Below are 21,237 nucleotides of genomic sequence, written 5' to 3' on the forward strand. Positions count from 1 at the left end.
TGTGCATGCCAGCATGGAAAGGAGACCGAAAGCAGCACCGTGGCCAAGGTCACAGCACCCTGCACTGTCCCCAAGGCACAGAAGGTTCCTGTGACTCTGCTCAAGCCACCGTAGCCCAGAGCAGCTCTTCAGCTCCCCCCTGGCACAGAGGACTGAAAGCCATGCTGTGGAGCGTGGAAGTCAAACGATTGCATTGCCACAGAGTTATCATCAGGATGAGAACACACAACCCAACCCACGCGTCCTCCATCAGCTTCAAGGGCACCCATGCATCTCATTCAGGGCTCTCATTTGCACTGTTATCACAGTCACAGCCGTGAGACAGGTGAAGCCTTTCCCAGCAAATCCAGCAGAGCAGAGCTCCCCAGGCCCAGAAACACAATGTCACCCATGCAGTGCTTTGTAGGTGCTCCTGGAATGGAATATAGGCAAGCGATGAGGGATTTCAACTATCTGTGAATTAGAGGAGTGACTTACATATTTTAACAAGAAGATAAAGGAGATCTTGCTCAGAATAAGGCCGCTTTTTTTCTTCATTTTTAACTAAATTGCTTTCCTAATCATTATTACTTTTTGCCACACTGAACAACTAGGCAATTCCATCATGTTCCCTTGGACATACCGTGGCAGACAGCTTATGCTGTCAGTCATAAATCTTGTCCCTTTCAACCTCCATTACATACGAAGAGCAAATTTATTATGATGCGTGTCATAACACACCAATGCCTTTCCATTATCATATAACTGGATATCCCCAAGCCTGATAATTTGCAGTATAATAGTAATTTTTAAAGAACTATTGGTAATCAATAGCACTCAGCATCCCTGTCAGGATCATTTGCAAAACAAATAACAACACTGATCTCAAACAACTTCACAGGAAGGATATTTAATCCCCATGCACTGCATTATATGATGGATAAGCAAGGAACCCTAGACTATGTATCATGTATTTTCTTGGATTAAATATCACTTCCATCAACATTGCTACCCACTGGACAAAGCAGCCTGTGTTTCAGCTGAGTAACGCCGAGGTGTTGCCTTACAAAGTCACTACGCCCAGGGCTGAGCCCGGCTGCCTGTGGGTTGGATTCACTGCACACAATTTGCTGTGACCCCAACCTGCCCCCAGCCCCAGCACCACCTGCACACCAAAACCAGATCATGGGCAGGAGGAGGTGCTGTTTTTAGCCCCTTGTCAATACAGAGCTCTGGTTTAAATGAGTTACTACCTATAACTCTACAGAAGTGCTAAGAAGCATCATTTAATAAGAGGCTCAGCCATCTGCCTCATTAGCTAACGGACAGACCTTCAGGACGATAAACAGAGGCTCATTTCACTTACTGCCTTTCCTTCTCCTCCAGCATGTACCGCCCGAGGCTGTAATTGGGAAGGTAACTTTGTCCTGACTGCAGTCAATGCATCCCAGGTCCCTCGGCAGCGGGTGTTACCATAGCATCCCACCTTTAGGGGAGTTTTTACATAGGAGAGGGAAACAGCCATCCCATGCTGACCCACTGCAGCTGCTGGCCTGCCGCAGCCCAGCCAGCCAGCCCAAGGCTTCCTTATTCACATATCTGGAGCCAAATTAGTGGAATCATAGAATCATTAAAGTTGGAAAAGACCTCTAAGATCACAGCAACCCATCACCACTGTGCCCACTAAACCGAGTCCCTCAAAGTCAAGAGAGCCACAGAGCGTGTGCTCCAGCAGCAGCTCCAGCCAGGGAGCCTAAGCCACCTGTTGTGTGGCCAACAGCAGACCAGCATCTGGGATGCATCCTAAAGAGGGCTTTCCAAGGCATGTAATGAATATTTAAGTTTTCTACACAGGTTTCTGCCCCCAGGAGCCATTCAGCACATCTGTATCTCACTCCTGGCAGCTAGAGGCACCTTTAGCAACAGCTTCAGCTCCCACTGATGTGGAAAAATTAATGCACTTTCCTGCCTGCATGAGCACGGGTCTGGCACTCACAGCTTTCTTCCCACTGAGCGATAAGCCCTGAATTGCTCATCACTACAAACCCTGTGCTTTGGTGGAGACAGACCAAATCAGGATAAAAAACATCCCTGGACCTTAACTAAGCACTTTAACCACCGGAGACTGCAGAATCCTATTTAGGGATGTCAGAAAACCCTTTCTGTAGAGGGAGCATCTACTTCAACCTGGCCATAGGAAATAAGGAAATTAAATATTTCAGAAGGAAGAAACCCACGCAGAACTGCCTGGGTTGGCTCCTTTTTAGAGAAAACAATATTTTAGAAATGAGATTAACCAGAGGTGAGGACACACCAGCATGCCATCACATAGTGTTGCACCTTGGCCAGCACCAAACCAGCCCTGGCCTAGTTGACGGACAACCTTCAGAGCACCCAGAAAGGCCACCCAAACCTCACTGGTTGGGGAATTAATTTATTTCTCTGGCAAGTTCCAGGCGTACAGGCTGTTGCCTGCTTTTGATGGAGAAAGGTCTCATTCCACCTCCTCAAAGCAAGGAGCATCACTGAAGATATCTGACTGGATCATGGGTGTCCTCCACGTCCCATGGGTGAGCACTTCTCCACTCGGGTCACCCCAACATCCCCCTGGAGGCCACGGCACAAGGTAGGAAGGGGGAGAAGATCTCAGTCGGATGCGGAAGCCTAAAGATGGAAAAAGCTTACAGCTGTGTACGCATCCATATGCATAAGAGAACAGGCCCTGCTCCAGCACACGCTTGCGTCAATCTGCCGTCACCAAGATTCAGGAGAACGTTTAAAATTAAGCCCAAATTTCCTTGCACTGCAAAACTGGGGACAAAGAAGGGAATTGGGTTTTGCAGTTGGAGCAGAAGCAGGTGTCAGAGCGCACAGTCCCAGCAGCCATGTTCCCAATAATGTCTCTTCACCTTCAGGTTTCCCAACGAGGCACGGTTCCCCCAGCTGCCATAAGGGGCTCTCTGGTGGCCACGAAGGACGTGACCAGTTCTGAAGGCTGTTTTCCCACCTGGGTTCCGGGGCTGAAGTGGATCCCTGAGGAGCTGCTCAGAGCCAAACCCACAGAACCAAGTCAGGATTGGGACTGACAGCCAAGATTCGGCCTGCTGAAAACACAGGCAACGAAACTTCAAAATGAATGGGGAGAAAAGCAAGATCGATATGTAAAATACTTATTTTACAAATAAGCAAATTAAAATGAGAAGTGTAGTACTCTGCCCACTGCCACAAGTCAGAGTTTCATTGCGAAAGAGGTCCTAAGGGCTATGCAACACAATACTGCATTATGGCTGATCTCTTATTAAGATAGAGATCAGACAAGGGGAAAAAAAAAAATCAGAATAGGAAGCAGTAATTCTTCATAGGAAGAAGGAAAGCCAGGCAGAAAATGTAGCTGTTAGTTTGTTTTTCCCTTCAAGTTAATGCATAATTCAGAGAACTAAGAACTAGTCCACAATTGAAAAGGATTTTAATATAGAAGACAACAGCTTTTCTGCAAACCCATTCCTGATGCTCAGGATCAGCAAACAGACCCACACAGTAGTAACAAATTCTGAACCGATCTGGTGGTGACGTTCACTCTGTGTGCATTTCTCAGGAAGCTGCAAGGACTGCGTGCACAGATTTATTTCTCCTCTTTTCCTTAAATTCGAAGCTGTTGCACGAACTCCACTGGCCGAATTCTGCTCCTTTGTGAATTGGAACAGCCATTGAAACGTGAGGATTTATTGGAGCTTTGCTTTTACTCCGCTGTGGGAGGTGCTCTCCAGAAGCGATCGCATTGCTCCTTGTGCCCACACCTCAGGGTTCCCCTACACAATGTAAACGGGGGACAGCAGACATCCAAGTGGGCACATTTGCTCCGGGAAAGTCTTGAAGTGGGGATGGGCCGAGCTGGCAGGACAGAACACAGCCCCTGTACGCAGGGAGCAGAGCAGGACAGGCTCCATCCACCCCACACAAACACAGCTAAGGCACAGCAGCACGGCCCATCCATGCCCACCTCTTTGCGCAGCCCGGTATTTTCCTAGCACAGACCAGGTGCCACAGCCTTCAGAGACAGAGACTGAAACCCAGACAGATAAGAGTTCAACAGCACCATAAAACACAGGAGACTGGTCTGAACTCTTGCACCTGAAGCAGAAGAGGCACTTCCAGAGGCCAGACCGCAGCTCTCCATCCCCTCAGGCCGCACACGGTGCTCACAACTCACTGCTCAGCGCTGCTTTCCCAGGGGAAGGCAGCTGGAAGCGACACGACTGCAGTCACTCCTGCATCCCCAGGAGTCAGTCAGCTCAACACCAGCACTACATCTGCTATCCCTCAGGTCCTGAGACGCCCCATCCCTCCCCCTTTCTACACTTGCCTGCAGCTTTTGCACCTCCAGTGACCTGAGCAGGGTCAGGACAAGCATAGTAATGGCTATGCTACTCTTTCTAAACCATATCACGGGGCAGGGGGCTGGGTAGTGCAGCACCTGGTGTTCCTATGCCCCAAACTCCTCAGCATGACTCTGAGCAGGGAGATGGAGAAAAACTGCACCTGGGGCAGCACTGAAGTTGAGGCATTTATCCTTTGACAAAGCTTGGCTGCAGTGACTTTGTTTTGATGATATGGGATGATTAATGCTTACAGCTGATGTCTTTTTTTTTTTTTTTTTAATAAATTTTGGGGGGTGCAGGGTGACATTTGCTCAGTGCGCTGTTCTTGGAAAGCTGTGCTCATCTCAGCACAGAGAAGAGATGCACCCAGCGGTCAGCAAGCGGGCTGCTACAAGCCGCAGGTGTCAGGAGAGCTGCTTTGAGCAACACAGGGATGCTTACAGCAGCTCTGCCTGGTAAAGACTGGATAGGGAGAGCATGGCACATTAAACAGCCGATGCTGCAAGGAACGGTGAGAGCTCATCTCATCCAGCGGCAGGAGATGAGATTGTCACTTACAAACACCACAGCCAAGCGCAGGCTGCTGGGTTTTGCCACAAACACGCTGGAAGATTGAGCTCACAGCAGAGATGGGATCCCCAGCTGAGTCTCCGCGGGGCTGAGATCAGCCACAGAGCGCTCGCAGCTGCTCCAACACCAAAAAGCATCCAGAAATCAGATCAATCAATCAGGGAAACAAGACACAGGCAGATGTCTTAATCATAGCGTTCACTAATGTGAGAAGCTTGGAAGCCCTAATCCTCACCCCCATCTGTAACAGGAGGACTAGAACCGTCTCCCTCACCTGGCTGCTGCAAGCTTTCGCTAATCAATCAGCTCATTAATTCATGCAAAGCATTAGGCAGACAGCTTTATACAATGCTCATCTTAACGAGACAATATTTCTCCTTAATTCTCCACCTGTCCACTCCCACCCCACGGGCACAGAGTGGTCAGTGGGGTCTCCCCCAGCCCCAAACAGCCCCCACGGTCACACAGGATTCCTTGGCCGGAAACACCCCTTCTCAGGGCTGCCTTCAGATTTGATTTTCATCTTGTCATATTTAAGAGCTGTCTCAGGAACGTAATGATTTTAAATTCACTCACCGCCGCAGTCCATCAATTGAGCAGCGGCTGCGAGCCTCACGAGCGGGCGGTGATGAATGGGGCTTTCGAGATGGCACCGCTCGCCTCCGAGTGAGGAGAGCGTGGGCAGAGGGTGGGGAAGGGAAGCAAAGGATTTTTTAACAGGAAGAAACAGGGAAGGGGGACGAAAAAGCCCAACCTGTGCACTGCCAGCTTAGGACAAGTGTTCCTCTGCTGTTGGGAAGTGTGGCGTGGGGAGAGCAGGCTGGTGTTGGCCTTCCTGATCTGCTAGGAGGAAAAAGCACTGTTCCATGCAAGAAGTAATCCCCCTGCTTGGAGCATCCCTACGTTACATCCCAGGGCCAGATCCTGCCCCACACGCTGCTCAGCTTTGCACCTGGGTCCCTTTTTCTGCCTCTTCCTCCAATGATGGGGCCGGGTCAGCGCCGTGCAGCTTGTGAGCACAGAACTATTCATAGCAGAGAGCAGAACCAGAGAGGCTGCGGCTCGTGGTGTGAGCATGCAGCTGTGCTACCCGGCTCAAAGCTGAGGGGAAAGAATCAACTGAAATCCACAAAACAAGCAAAAATAAAAATAAGAGGCAGCAAAAGCAAATTGATGATGTTGCTCCAATTCGAGCAAACACTAATTAAGATTGCGTAATTGAATTAATGCATTATTTAGAAGCCCCGGCAAATCCTGAGCAGGGTTATAAACACGTTGTGGGACTCTTTTGACATCACATATGTCTCACGCCTCACTACTTGCCATTTGTTTTCACATCACCAGAATCTCCAGATTTCTGTCCTCGTCTCTCGCCGCTGTTTGGTGTTTATCCCGTATCGCTGTCACCTCTCCTCGGCCCTACACACCCATGAGCTCTGCATGGGGCAGCGATGGTTGCGCGATAAGTCAGAGCCACTTAATGGATGAGTTCAGCCCTCCAGCCGCTTCCCCTCCAGTGGTCGACAGCCACTGCAAACAGGGAAACAGCACCCAGGGAGAGGGAAACCCCTGCTCCATAGGCCGCGCAGACATCCGTGCCCACGGCAGGTGCTGGGATGCAGCCTCGTGAAGCTGTCCCAGCCATGAGTGCAGAGGGCATTTAGCAAGAGGCACTGCATGCGTCACCCTCCCCCCTGAGCCCCCACAGCTCACTAGCCCTGAGATCTACAGACCAATATAGCCAAAGGAAAGAAATGGCTTAAGACGTTTGCAAGGAAGGAATGTGAAAACACGGTGGGCATAGCTGAGTTCGCACACGTCACACCAAGGAAGGGAGAAGCAGCAGCATTGAAGTGCCTCACGGTTGGGTATGAGCGTATAGCGGAGCAAAACACGCCTGCTGTTTGTAAAGCACATGGGAAGACTTCTCCCTAAGAGATACCATATGAAGTGTAAAATTTTATTATCTCTGCCTGTCCATTGCACAAAGATATACACGGAAACTAGTTGCCAAATCTGCCTGCAGTTTAACTCCATTAAATCCAATGAATGGGCTTGGCCCACAAAAACTCTGCACTCACTGTAATAAAGTTAAAAGCTGATCGCCGCTGATACAGGAAAACACATACATTTCCATACACTTACTCCTGCTGATTTAAAAATATGAGCAAGCTTCAGAGAAAGCCCTTGCCCAGCTCCTGAAGAAATGCTGTAATGAGGGAGGGAAATATATATATATATATGTATCTATTGGAGATTTCCTCTCCAGTCTGTTTGGTTTAGATGCACGCAGCTTTCTGCTGTCGGAACTTCACCAACTCCATTCCCACCTCCCAGCCCTTTCCTGTGTCCCTGCAGCTCCCTGCCATGGACTGACCCTGCCCCCAAGGGGCCACCTCCTCCAGACCCCTCTGCCCCGATACATGAGGTAAGAGGACCCTTCCACCATAGGGCCCCTTTCCCAAATAATTCTTAGTATTTATTCCTATTACAAGGATGTCTTCGGGACCCATGGGCCATACACATACGCACTGCTTCAGTAACCAAGCTGCACCCAGTGCATTATTACGTATTCTTTCTTAATGCAATCAACACTCTCCTAAAGGTGTACAGGATACGGGGGTCTCTGCTTCAGCCCCTTCAGCTGGAGGCCCCCACAGCCCTCCTGCTGCCATAGCTCTGCCTCCTTCCTCACCTGCAGTGTGGGGCCACGCATAGCCCCACAAGCATCCCACAGAGCCCCATCCCAGTCCTCTCCCCTCCACCAGTCTCCTCCACTCTGCCCCATTGCTGCCGTGGTATCACACCCTCTCAACCTCTTCCCAAACAGCTACGATCAGAATACCAAAGAAAATAACACATGATAACAATCAAACTCGCTTTTTCCCCCATGAGCTCACACCAAGCACCACTCAGGGACGCACACCCTTTTACATCCCCCGACCCACAGAGAGCTCAGCCCACCTGCACCCAGCTAGCTGCCAGTGTCCTGCCCTCCTGCAGCAGCTCCCTGGGAGTCCCTCTGCTCCTGGTGCCCTTTGCTGAGTAATGCCAGGCTGTCATCACACCTGGGGGAAATGCCAGTTTGCAGCCAAGTGCCGGCAGTTGAGGTCTGCGGGTGCTGCTGGGTTCCTGGGCTTCTCCCGACAGCCCCGCTGCCAAATCCTAAGGGATCGCTGTGTCCAGAGAGACATGGGGCTTTGCTGACACAGAAAATAAGCACTGAGAAATACTCTGAGATTTCCCAATGGAGGATGAGCCTTTGCAAACGGGCAGCAGGCTCTCCCTGGGCACAGTCCCATCTCAATCCCAGCTGCCCTGATCCAAGCACCACGGCTGGAGCTCAGCTCTGACCGCTCCGAAGCGCCGACCTCATCTTTCTGTTTGCACACACCGTGCGCTCTTATATTTAGCATAGGACAGGAGAACTGAAACAAATAACCCAGAGCTCATAAGAATAATAACCCCTGTACCTTTACCAAGTCAAAAGCCCGACCTTTCACAGACAGGTAAGCCGTCCCAGCAAGAGGATGGATCTGGTGTTTTCTGATCATCAAACAGCAAAGCATTAGCCAGACGGGGAGAACAGGCTCTTATCTAGACCTGATTTCTCTCCCCTCCAGGGGATCCTGTAGGATATTTCAGTTCTCTCTCTTGCTGTATGACTCTTCCCTCCCCCAGTTGCATGAAATCAGCCAAATTCACAATCTAATCTGGCTGGGAGTCAAAGGGGAGAAAAATCAAGTCCTAATGCAGTGACTACTTGGAATGGGGAATTGAAGCCAATCAGAAAGGCATTATTGATCTCCGTTCAGGGCACCTCGGCTAGGAGGGGAAAGCTGTGGGAGCTGCAGAGCCGCCCTCCGGGCCTGCGGTGCTGATGGGGTGGGAGCCCTGAGCCGCTGCAGCGTGCAAACGCCTCTGGCATGCATCACCCTGCTGTAACAAACTGTGCAGGTGTGCATGGCGAGCTCTGAAGGGGCAGACGTGTGCAGGAGGGAAAGCTGCAGGGTGTGGAAGCGTGCACGGTGTGAGCGTGTGTGTGCAAAGTTGTTCCGCGGCCATGCGCCTGCACTGTCCCTGCAGCATAAAGGGAGAAGGCAGAGGAGAACAGGGCAGGCAGCCGGGGCCGGGCTCGGCTCTGGGTTTCCTTGGGTGAAATCCCGGAGCTTCGGCCCGCGGTACCGCTGGCTCCACGCACCTTACATAACAGAGCAGGGACGTGGTGGGGAGGGGGGACCGAAAGCGAGGAGATCCGCAGAGCAGTCCCTCTAAAGCAAGGGGGTCCGGAGCTGGATGTCCTCGTAGGGAGTGGATGGAGGCGGTCGGTACATCGCTGCGGGGGGTGCATGGCCCGGCTCGGAGCAGCCCCCCGGCTCCCCCCGGTGCGGTGCGGGACAGCTGCGGCCGCCGGCAGGTCTCCGCAGGAAGCTGCGGCCGTCCCGAGTCCAGAGGGGGCTGCTCCGGGGAAGGGGCTCAGCCGAGGACCCCTTCCCCCCCCCCCCCCCCGGAGCCTCAGGACGCGGGGCGATAGCGCTGGGATGTTTGAAGAATCCCATGTTTTGAAGGGAAACAAGAAAGAAAACACGCCATCAAGCCCCAAAACCCCCCTGGGGTCCCGGTGGCTCCTGCCCCCCCTCGGACTGAGACCCCCAACCTGCCAGGCACCACAGAGTCGCGCGGCTGCCGGCACCTCCTTACCTGCCGGCATCGCGTCTGCTGCTACCCCGCTCCGGCTCTTCCTCTCCTCCTGCCTCCTCCTCCTCCTCCTCTCTCCCTCTCCCTGCTGCTTGGGGCTCTTTATGGAGATTCATTCATTCATGCCTTCCCATCGGTCCCTCAGCGTTTCCCTGCCTCCCGGAGGCAGAGCGTGTGACGCCTCGCCCCTTTCCAGCCACTTTCTGCTGTCACAGAGCGGCGCTGCCCCATCCCCGGGGGGCGGCCGGGCCGGGACACGCGTGGGCAGCCCGGAACGTGGGAGCATCCCCCAGTGCGGGGTGGGGATGAGGGGCCGTGGGCACGGCACCAACCCGCTTTGGGGGACACGAGCTTTCTCCGGCGCCCATCACCGCGGCGTCGGGGCGCCCGCGGGGCTTTCCACGCTGCCCGACCCACGCCGCGCCGCTGTCCGTCGCCGCGGAGGAGGAGTGGGAGCTGGTGGGCTGCACACTCGGGACCCCCTAGTCTTTTCCGCGTCACCCTTCTCTCCCCAGCCCGCACTCTGCATCCCCGTTACATCTGTACCCGCCGCGCACCGATTCACGCGGAGCACGAAGAGCTGACTCAAGCCCGGAGCGGAGCGGCTGAACCGGGCGCGGGGGAGGTGGGGGGGAGGGAGAGCACTGCTCCCCCGGGGTCACCTCTCTGCCCTGCGGGGTACACCGTGCAAAGCTTCCCCCTCCCCATCGCTCCTCTCCCATTGCGCTTCAGAGGGGTTGAGGACCCGTTCCCGTCCTTCCCTCCCCCCCCCCCCCCTCCAGCATCCTGCTGCCCGCTGCCCCCCGCTGCCTGCGTACAACGGCTGGGGAGGTGCCGGGGCTGATTTAGGTGCTAAACTTCAGGCGAATCGCCTCCTCTCTGCACACGCGCTGGCTTTATTTTCAGCCAGGCAAGGAGGACGGATCTGCTTTTATTTCTTTTTTCCCCCTGAAGACATCATGGGAAATGCGAAGGCAGCACGGGGGTCTGGGCGCTGCCGGTGCTACAAGCCATTAATTTGGGGTGAAACCGCCCCAAACGCTCCGCGAAGGGCCCCGCCCGCTCCCCTCTGAGCAGTGCCCGTTTCCACAGGCGGTGCCATCCCCTTTTGGAAACGCTGCCATCCATTTCTATTAACGATGGCTGTATTCACCACTGCAAACTTCTAAATATTTAATACCGTGCGAAGCGGCAGCGGCACGCACGGAGCTGGCGGCAGGAGGCTGAGCGGCGTGCGGGGCTACCCTGCCCCGGGGGTGCCTGTTGATATCGGCCCCCCCCTCCGCTGGGCTTTCCCAGGGGTTGCAAATCGCAGTGTGATGTGGGCAGCGCCGCGGCACACCCCCCCCCCCCCCTCCGTGTGCACAGACGGGGCTGAGAGGAGAAGGCTTTTTTTTCTAGCTGGCGGAGCAGAGAGGGGCGGCCCCGACGGGTGGGTGCGTTCCCAGCTCTGCATCGCCTTCCCCCGCCCCTCAGAGCCCGCACGGGGCTGGGGGCACCCACCACAGCATCGCATCCCCGGCCCCAAGGACTCAGGTAGGGCCCTGGGGGGGATGGGAACAAGTCCCATGGAGATCCCCCGCCACGCCGCCCCGCTCCAGGTCGTTATCTGCTCTTCGTTAAAATGCAATCAAGAAAATTCTTTGGCAACTCCAGCTGCTGTTCAGCGCGGCTCTGCCGACTGGCGAGTGCCCCCGTCCTTTGGGCTTCGCCTGAATTTGGAAACTGAGACGGAACTTTACAGCAACATCTGTCATTATAATTAAAACTGCTACACATCCACCGGGCGGGAGCACGTTCCCGATCCCCCATCTTTTCCTTTTTTTTTCGTCTCAAACGAGAGACATCGACTCAAACTCACACCCGCTCCCCGAGCCGCACCGCGATGGGGGCCGGGCGGGGACGCGGGGCCGGGAGCAGCCCAGGATGCACGCGGTCCCCCCATCCAATCACCACCGCCCCCCTCCATTAATTTTCTTTAATTAAATCTCGATGTGCGGCGCGTTTGTGGAGGACGGGAATAGCCGCTGAAGGAAAGAGCATGTGGGGAGGCAGATCAGAACTGCCGGCGTGGGAACGTAGAAGCGCTCGGCGGGGCCGGGGGAATGCAGAGCCGGCAGCGGCCCTCCCGGAGCCCCCACCCCACTCACCCCGGGGGATAGGGTCACCTGGGGGGTTCGGCTTCCCGCAGGTACCGCTTGCAGCAGGGACTCCCCGGGCCGCCCCCACAGCGCTGGGATGACCCCAAGGCGGGGTACCCCGACGAGGGGGGGGGAGAAGGGCGCGCGGCGGGGCTCCCCAGCGCGCTCCGGGCCCGATCTCTCCCCGCTACGCGGGGGCACAGAGGATCAAGAGAGGCTCCAGCCAAACCCGGGGACCTCCCGATCGCGGCGGGGAGGGCTCTCCGCTCCCAGCCCCGAAGCATCCCTCGCCCGAGTCCCAGCCTCGGCTCACAGCGGCGAAAAGTTTGGCGACACGGAGCGGCCACCGGGGGCTCCGCGGGCACCCGCGGCTCTGAGGGCGCCTGGGCGGGGCAGGGGCGGGGGGCTCGGCCCGAACAGGGGCCGGGGGGGGGGTCGGGGGGTGACGGTTGAGGGGGTACCTACCTGCTCCGGCGGCGGTCGGCGACGCGCACGTCCCCGAGGTGCGGTGAGGGGCGGCGGGCGCACCCGCGGCTGCGGCTCCCCGCGCCCCTCCAGGCGGGCGGGCCGGGAGCGGGAGGCGGGCAGGGAAACGCAGCCGGAGCCGAGCAAATCCCAGCGCTGGAGTCGGCCTCCGAGAAGAGCAGGGCTGCAGCTCCTCACTGCGTCAGGCGGAGAGCCCTGCCCGTGCAGGCGGCGCCGGGCAGCTCTGCCAGGCCCGGGGGTCTCCCAGCGGCTCGGCGCGGCTCGGCTCGGCTCGGGACCCAGGCGAGGAGCGCGACGCGGAGCGGTTCGGTTCGGCCTAACACGATCCGGTCCGGTTTGGTTCGGTATGCCGCGGCTCGGTGTGGTTCGGTTCGGTTCAGGGTAGCGCACCTGGGCTCGGTGCTGCCGGGCGGTCACCGCATGGAGCGATAAGCGGCTCGGCACGGAGAGCAGGGCTGGCAGCGGGGGGAGCAGAGGGCTGCGTGTGTGTGCGCTGGGCTATCTGCGTGTAGGTGTGACAGTGAGACCTGCGTGTACGTAGGTGTGCGAGCAGCAGCCCGTGCGGCTGTAGCACCGAGTGTGAACATGTCTGTGTGTGCTCGTGAGTGTGTGGCAGCTGTCCCTCGCGCCAATCTGACCATCTGTGGGTCGGAGTGGCTCCAGCTGAGCCTAATCAGGTGGGGGGCAGCAGGGGGTATGCAGGCAGGTGCGGCTGGGGCAGCAACGAGGCTGCAGCAAAACACCTGCTCACAGCTCCTGGTGCACCCCAGGTTCCCCAAGCGCTGGTTGCAGCCAGTGTGCTCCGTGTTCAGCCTTCCCCACTCGGTGCCCTGCCCCAGAGATGGCCGTCCTGTACTCACAGGGCCTCTTTTAATGCTTTTTCACAACATGAAACTTCAGTGTGATTGAAGTCTGCCTGCCTCTGGAATAAAAGTGCTTTTCCCTCTCTCCTAGCGCTGTGCTTCATGACATCCCAGAGTGTCCCCAAAACCCAGCAAGTCTTTTGTGCAGCCCTGCAGAGATGTGGCAGTGGAGAAGGAGAAGGTGGGTGCAGGAAAGAAATGTCACTCCTTTCATCTTAATAGCAACAGCAACAAAACGCAGCCAAAAACCTGAAGCATGGAGTAATGGAACAGGGAGACAGCTGGCAAACAGGCCGTGGCCTCTCTCCAAACAGCAGCTGGCAACCTGGCATGGCACACCACTGCATTTGGGCACACACCCTGGGGAAGCACTGCCTGAAATGCAGCTGGAAGCCCTGTGTGGTGGAGAGGTTGGGGCAGGAGGAGCACATCAGCTGCTCTGCAGCCCTGACATCGCCTCTGACCTGCTGGGGAGGCTGCAGGGCTTGGTTTCTGTATGAGCTTTTGCTCTGGGGTTCTTCTCTTTCCTATTTCCCTTCTCCTTTTCTTTTCCTCTTCCTTGTCCTCATTCCCTTTCCTGCTAACCAACTGGTCTCATTCTTAAAGCACAGGGGACCCTCCATCCATGAATCATAGGATCATAGAATGTCTTGAGTTGGAAGGTACGTGTAAGGATCATTGAGTCCCTGGAGGAGGGATAACCCATTTCTTGCTTGCCTCATGGGCTCATGCCCTGAAGTCAGAGGATCCTCTTGCAATTGCTTGAAATGAATAAATGCATGGGCAGGTTGCAGGCAGTGAGATGAAATAGGCAGGAGGACACTGTGGATTCTGGCACCTTTCTGGGAGGATGGAGGTAAGAGGTCCCATCCCTTCTCTGCCTTTGCTGAATGCTCTTGAGCATCAGTGAGCTGTTCCATCTCCCTTTCTGGTTGTTGGAGAGAGAAGCACCTGCAAGGGACAAGGATGCCACCAACACTGTGCTCCATTTCAGGTCCTCCTCAACCGTGGAGCTCAGCAGAGAGGGATGATTTGCTAAGGGCTCTTTGCATCCCCTAACATGCAGCTCTGCTACCCAGGGCTGATTTGGGAGAGCTGCCCTAAATCACCAGGCTCACCCATGGATCAGGGGCAGGCTTTAAGGCAGCACCATCTGTATGGGCAGTCAGGCCAAGCAGAGGTGGAACAATTGGTGGGCAATCAAACAACTTCACGAACCAAGATAAGCAAATAAAAGAAGTAAGTATAGGTACTTCTAAACAGGCCATTCCAATTTGTCTGGGAGGAAGTGATGCCACCCCAGCCTCTAGCCCTATATTTAGTAAAAATCCAAACCAGACATTGATAATGTTATTAAAGGCAGGAAGGAGTAAAAGATGTAGCCTTGCTCAGATGCTGTGATAAAGGTGTCTGGGGTGAGGACAGACATGCTGGCTGTTCCCCTCTACCAGCAGAAGACCGACACAGCAGGTTTGAGAAGCCCTAACCTAGTTCAGCCAGCAGTAAAGGAGGGAGAGGGTGGTTGATAAAGCATTGGCTGCTTCTCCCGGTGACGTGGGGGAGGCATGGGAACAGAGCTCCTCTGCTGCCTTTTGTAGCATCACCTGCAAGGGAAGCGCTGGCCAACAGCGAACTGGGCAGCGCTCCATTTGTCTGTGCAGAATAGGAGGGATTCAGTTAGAGAAGGACATCAGTGCTTCTGAACGGTGTGACCTTGGCCAAGCGACCTCCCTCACAAATCACAAATACCCGAAGTCTCCCTGTGAGCCCCATCACAGCACGGACCCACGGTGAGAGCCAAACTCCGTGTTCCCATCCAAAAATGGGTCATGAGTGAGAGAGAAGCTCCCCGTGGGAAGGCTGGCACCCCTTTCCCGCCGTGTCCCTGCAGCAGTTGGCATCCCCAGCCCCAGGGGTGAGCAGAGCTGAATTTCCATCCCGTTGCTGTGCAGAGGAGCTACCATGCAGTTCTGCTGTGCACCGGTGCGGCTCCGGGTCACTTACCATCCCAGGGAGAATTTTTTCTCAGGCTGAGATGCTTTTTAGCTGTTGTTGTCAAACCCTATCTAAAAATCATCAGACTAATTAGAAAACAAAAAATGACATTTTATGGGCTGTTGGTGCTGTAAGTAGAGGAAGGCCTTATGGTATTTAAGGAACACTTGGAAAACAACACTGATATTTACATCTGGGAAAGAGTTTCCAGGCTCGGGCAGAAGCTGTATTTCAGAACGTTTTTGTTTAATGTACTCAGCCTTGGTGATGACAAATATTACTTCACATCATTACCCCAATTTTTCAGGGTGTTAATATCTCATCCATTGCAAATTGTAGCTGCTGTAGACTTGGCAGCTTGGATGTGTTTTTATGGATTCCCATTTGTTCTGATTTCCATTTTTGTCTTTGAAACTTTGAAAAAGTCAATTTTACATCAGTGAAAAGTACTGACATTGAGGATGGGGTTTCTGGCAGCCCACGGCCCAGGAGAGAGGGCCCTAATCCAGTGATGCTCATTGCCGTTGCCCTGCCCTGCCTGCACATCCCCACAGCTCAAAATGGATTCCGTGCCTGTGGCTCTGGATTCAGTGCATCAAAGGCTGGTTGTCCTCCCAGGGGATGCATCCCATCAGTGCTGAAAATTGTGATGGTTTCTTTTGGGCTCTCTGGACACCCTGGTGATGTAGTGCTGATTATAGAGCATCTTATACCTGAAGACCTTCAAGCAAGTAAACAGAGAGAATTGTTCACAACGAGTAACTTATTTAAAGTGTTGGGTTTTTTTCTTTTTCCTCCCTCTCATACATGCATTGTCCATGAAAAGAAGGAGCAATTCTCCAATGTGTGTGTTTGGTGTTACTCACAAATCTCCTAGGTGAATAGCTCTTGGCTTGTAGATAGCACTGATGCAGAGAAAGGTTTCTCCCTGCCCTTTCGGTTTATGCAGAGACCCCCAGCACAGACATTGTGACTCTCTGCTTTCACACGTGGCTGCTCATTTGGGGGCCTCATTTAGAATGCTAAAGGTGTGTCCAGGCTGAGCCTTTTGTGGGATGGTGATGGATGCAAGCCAGCCCTGGTCTGAAGGGCTTCACAGCAAAAGCATTCCTTTGTTACTGTGCCTACAGTTCTCCTACACTCCTAGTGACCCTTTGCTCAAGGAGTTTTGCCTTGTCATGCACGAGGGACCTCATTTGTCCCTTAAAAGGCAGAGCTGGTTCAAGCTCATCGGTGGCTTCGACCAAACCAAGTGATGCTGCTCCGGGCTGTCATTGAGATGAAGCTGCTTGGCTTTGCCAGAGCCATCCCTGAAGACAAACCCTAGCAAGAAAGGTTGACGGGGAGCACACACCTACCCTGGGGACACGTAGATGCAACATGACTTTCTTTTCATTAACAGAGCATCAGACTGCACGCTCCCCAAGAGCTCTGATTCATCCTTCCCCAGCACTAGAACTCAAATCAGTCTACAGCACGGGGACAGGCTTTATCCAGTGCTTTGAAAGAGAGCAGGTAAAGTCGTTACCCTCACTTTGCATAGCAAAAATGATATGCATAAAGCTGCACAGAACAACCCTGCAAAGCTCAAAGGAAACAAATGGGCAACTTGCACCATGAATTTCAATGGGACTTTGTGCCGCCAGGATAATAGCCAGTGAGACAGTGAAATATTACATAGAGAGACACTGGGCAGTAAAAACAAGTTGGACTTGCTAATGCAGTGGAATATCCCATAATATTGCCTGGGGGAACATTGCAGGGCACAGTATGGGGGGTATGTGGGGCACCCGGAGGGATAACAGCCATTCTGTGGGGTGTGCTCGTGCTTCAGCCGAATCCCAGCCCCAGAAGCCCTTCATTTCTTCCAGCTGAAACCCCCCACGGCTGGCTCCCACCTGCAGCACGTAGCCCCAGCTGTCCCCTCTCCCGTTGCAGGCAATCAGTCCTCACCCCACCCAGCCTCAGCTGTCCCTAACTACTGACCAAGGAAAATCATCCACAGATGGAGGAGGATTGCATGTATTTGGAGAACTCACCTGAGGCTGGAGCAGAGCGTCCCTGAAATTAAAGGGCTTTAAACAGCATCTTTCCTCTTAGCTAAATCTATTGCGATAGTTACAGCAAAATAGGCTGAGAGGTGGAGGAAGAAGAAGGGGGAAAGGCAATGTGGGGAGATCTGGCAATGCTCTGATGTGATGCAGAGACATGGGATTGCCACCGAGGTGAGCACATTCACACCCAATTCCCTGAGGCACCCTCAGCTTTTATAGGCTGCTGATGGTGACAGCAGTAAATGCAAGGACCCCTTTGAGTGAGCTCTCCTGTATTAAACAGCTCTTAGGTTGTCCCCGTGCAAAATAAGAATGCCTGTCTTTCAAGGCTGTGCAACTCCACAGCAAACACAGCGGACACAGGGTGCTAAATCCAGCCTGGGAAACCATGCCAGAATCTCCAAGCTGCATTTTCAAGATGTCTACAGAAAACACAGCCCAGGGAACTGGCTGTGGGATGGTCTGATTGCCTGTGGGAGACGAGCCGTGCTAAGGTCACCTGTGTTCCAAACCAAAGGGAGAAGGGGAAAAAGCAGAGGACTGCTTTAGTGTGTGGGTGAAGCAACAAGGCAGGATAGGTTAGGGCACAGCTGTTGGTACTTCAACTCTCTGGCTCCAAAATCTGTAAGCTGGGTGAAGCTTACAAACTGGCAATCCGGCCGTGAATCCAGATATCCACCCTACCAAATTGAGGATTAATGACATCATCTCAGTTCCTCCCTTATTTGAAGGCTGGAAAGAGCGAGAGGCAAACACGAATAGCGGGGAGGCGGGGAGGCGATGAGTCACTCCGTGCCGTTCCTTCCCCCGTGTCCCCGCGGCAGGGAGCCCCGTCCTGCTGCCCTGGGCTGGCTGAGCACAGCCTGTAGAGAGGAACACGGGACTCAGAGGCTGCGAACTGCAAGAGCATCCCATGGAGAGACACTGCCACACATTGACAACCACCAGCCAAGATAGCCTTATCCCTCCTCTGAGGCTCAACCCCTCCTAGGAAAGGGCAGAGCCTGCTGCCCGTGCTGCTGGCAGCACCAATAGACCCCAGGGAAAAGGGTTTTTCTGCTCAGTGAATGAGAGCTGGGAGGATTTCCTCCCAGCCTCCCTTCCAAATCTTGATTTGCCTTGCTGAATTAAAAGCAGTGTGGGCTGAAAATGATGTTAGAAGGAAAAAGGAGACGGAAAAAAATCATGCTGAGCGTATTGTTCTGGATAAATAAGACATAGGCGTGTTGCTGAAGGTAGCTAAAGCCATCCCACAAATGGTCGTCTCCTACCAGGAGATGTGACAAAAATAATTACTTGGGCTATACATAATTATTGTGCTGCTTTGAGCAGCAGCCTGCCCTTGGCACAGGTAAGGGAGCTTTTGCCATTAACCATTAGCCCCTTAAGATCCTGACCTGCTAAACAGGCGGGGAAGCAGCAGGCAGAGTCCCAAGGAGTGCTCCCATTGCCATTCCCAATTGTACCAGTGCTCAGGGGAGCAGTGCCCCAAGCAGGGCTGCTCTGGGGCATTGCTGGGTGCCAGCAGTGGGTTGTGGCCCTCAGTGAGCAGGATGGTGATCACAGAGGTGATGTATGGATGAAAAGAGGGAACGGGGATGAAAAGTGGACAAAATCACTTAACACGCTCAGGTGGAGGGAGCTCCGAGTTCCTCCTGCTTCAGTCCAGCTGCCGTAAAGGGGCCTCTTCCACGGGTCACTTGGGGAATCCTCCTTGGGATAAATGCAGTGTTTGTCATTTAATACTCTCGAAGGAGGAAATGAGTATTACAACCAGCTGTCAAGTGCTCTGCAGCTAAAATATCAACAAAGTATGACAGACGCAAGATGGAAAAAGCCTCTGAGGTTTCCTTTTATTGACTGGGATGTCTCTGTTTTGTTTTTTTTAATCTTATTATCTCTCAACCTAAACCTACATGAAGTGTACAACCAGGAAACTGAATAGCATCACTGGCAAAGACCGTCCTCTCCCCAGATAGCTGAGAGTGTCGAATATCTGAGAAGCCCAATGGCTTTGGCACGGTGGGATGGAACCAACCCGAGCGTTCGGTCTCAGCCCACGGAGCCCATTGAGGCAGGGCTGATGGAGACCCAGACCTCCTGCACCTCCGAGAGGTTTATGTGGCAGTAATCTAACGACTGGGTCACGTGGAGCCGGGTCGCAGATTTATCACCGCGTACTTGAAGATCACAGGCTATGGAAATTATTGCTGTGCTGGCTGGAATACATTATGCAAAGCAATGCGTTATCTGGAAGCCTGCACTGCGCGCGCACACTTCGGTGATCTATCGCTTCCCATGCAGATGTTCTGCTGCAAAGATGTTCTAATTAATATATTGAAAATATGTTTCCTGCCTTGTCTGCTCCGGAGATGAGCAGAGAAAACAGCATTGAGTGGGGGAAAAGCCCCCGCCATGAAAGGAGTGATAAAGAGAAAGGCAGGGACTTCAAGGCAGTTGAAACAAGTGGAGTGTGAACTGTGGCCCAGCTCATGCCCAGGGCAAGTGATGGGGCTGATGCTGGTCCAACTCTCCTGATGGCATCACAGAGCCTTAGCAGCAGCTGCAGCTCCTCAATCCTCCTGCTGCCCCCCTGTCAGGATAGCCCTTCTCTCCCTCCATCTATTCAGAAGTTGGACTTCAGAATCCTTACAGGTCCTTTATCCATGACAATCTCCCATACAGAGCAGCCATAGACGACAACATCTGCTCCATGAGGTGCAGCCCATGATCTATTCCTCCCTGCGAGGCTGTGGGCATTACAGCGGGCATCATCCATCCCATTGCAAGGAGACAGCTTACACCATCCACCCTGAGTAGCTGCAGAGACCCACAGAAGGATGGGAGATGAGGTGGGCAAGGCACAGACCCAACAGTGGGGCACAGCCAGGCACCTCCATTCTGCCTCATAGGGGCAGTGAGAACTGGAACCCTGCAGTGAACACCATCAGTCACAGAGGGCTCGGGCTTCACACTGGGAGAAACCCAGATCAATCCCCTGGAGAAGAAGAGATGTGAAATTAGCCTTGCCAGGCTGGGGAGTGCTTTTAAATTGCAGCAGAAGTGGTTGAGAGATAGCTCTGCTCTCCACAGGAACTTCTCCCCATCCTTGGGATTTAAGCCTGTTAATAGTGGAGCATGATGATATTATCTGTTTGTATTGCACTTTTTATCACAGACGGCTCCCAGGGTGATTTGCTATCATGCCCTCTGAGAGCTGCTGAAACACAGGAGCTGCAGGAAGCAGCAGTGATGCAGCCACCATCTCGGTAATAGCAGAGCAGGAGGAATGGAGCAAAAGCCCTTTGCCAGGTGGGAAATGCTACTCTCCTCAGCTTCCTGCTGCTTCCCAGAGGCTTCAGTGCTGGCATTCATTCTCCAGCTCCCAGCCTGGAACGGGGCAGGTTAATGGGGCACAGAGCTCTGGTGGGAAGAAGGGGCTCTGCCGTTTGAGCAGCAACTGATGGAAGAGCCCATGCTCTGCAGGCTTGAAGCTCAACCCCCACGTAACCCCTCCAGAGACCCTGGGTCTGCAGAACGAGTCCAGGCCACCCCAGGGAGCATCCCATGGGTTGCCAGGCAGCGTGGGGCCAGGAGGAGTGCAGCTGGTGTGTGTGTGGCTGTCCTTGCCAGGAGGACCAGCACCGACAGTGACAGCATCTGCAAGCACCACCTGGGCACCGAGCTGGGGCTGCACTGAGCATCACCTAGCGATGCACGCAGGCAGGATGAGCATTTGTGAGCTCTCCTTCCAGCCAGGATGGACGATTGGCAGAACCATCCCTTTCCCTAAGAGCCGATGCCTCACCCGATTTACTCACCTGGAGCACGTGCTCAGACCTCCAGGAGCTGTGCGGGAGGAGACAGCTGGGTGCTGTGCAACAAACATTCAGCAGAGCTGCAGAGTGCTTCCACTCCCAGCTCCACCACCCCCTGATTGACACCCTGTAATAAAGAGATTTACCACATAATTATTGCGCATTTGGGATGCGGCGCCATTCTTTTTCTTTTTTTTTTTTTTCCTCTCCTTTTTTTTAACCTGGTGACAGCTTTAAACAGCAGTTAAAGTATG

This window comes from Tetrao urogallus (genome assembly GCF_951394365.1).
Source record: "Tetrao urogallus genome assembly, chromosome: 15".
Taxonomy (NCBI): domain Eukaryota; kingdom Metazoa; phylum Chordata; class Aves; order Galliformes; family Phasianidae; genus Tetrao; species Tetrao urogallus.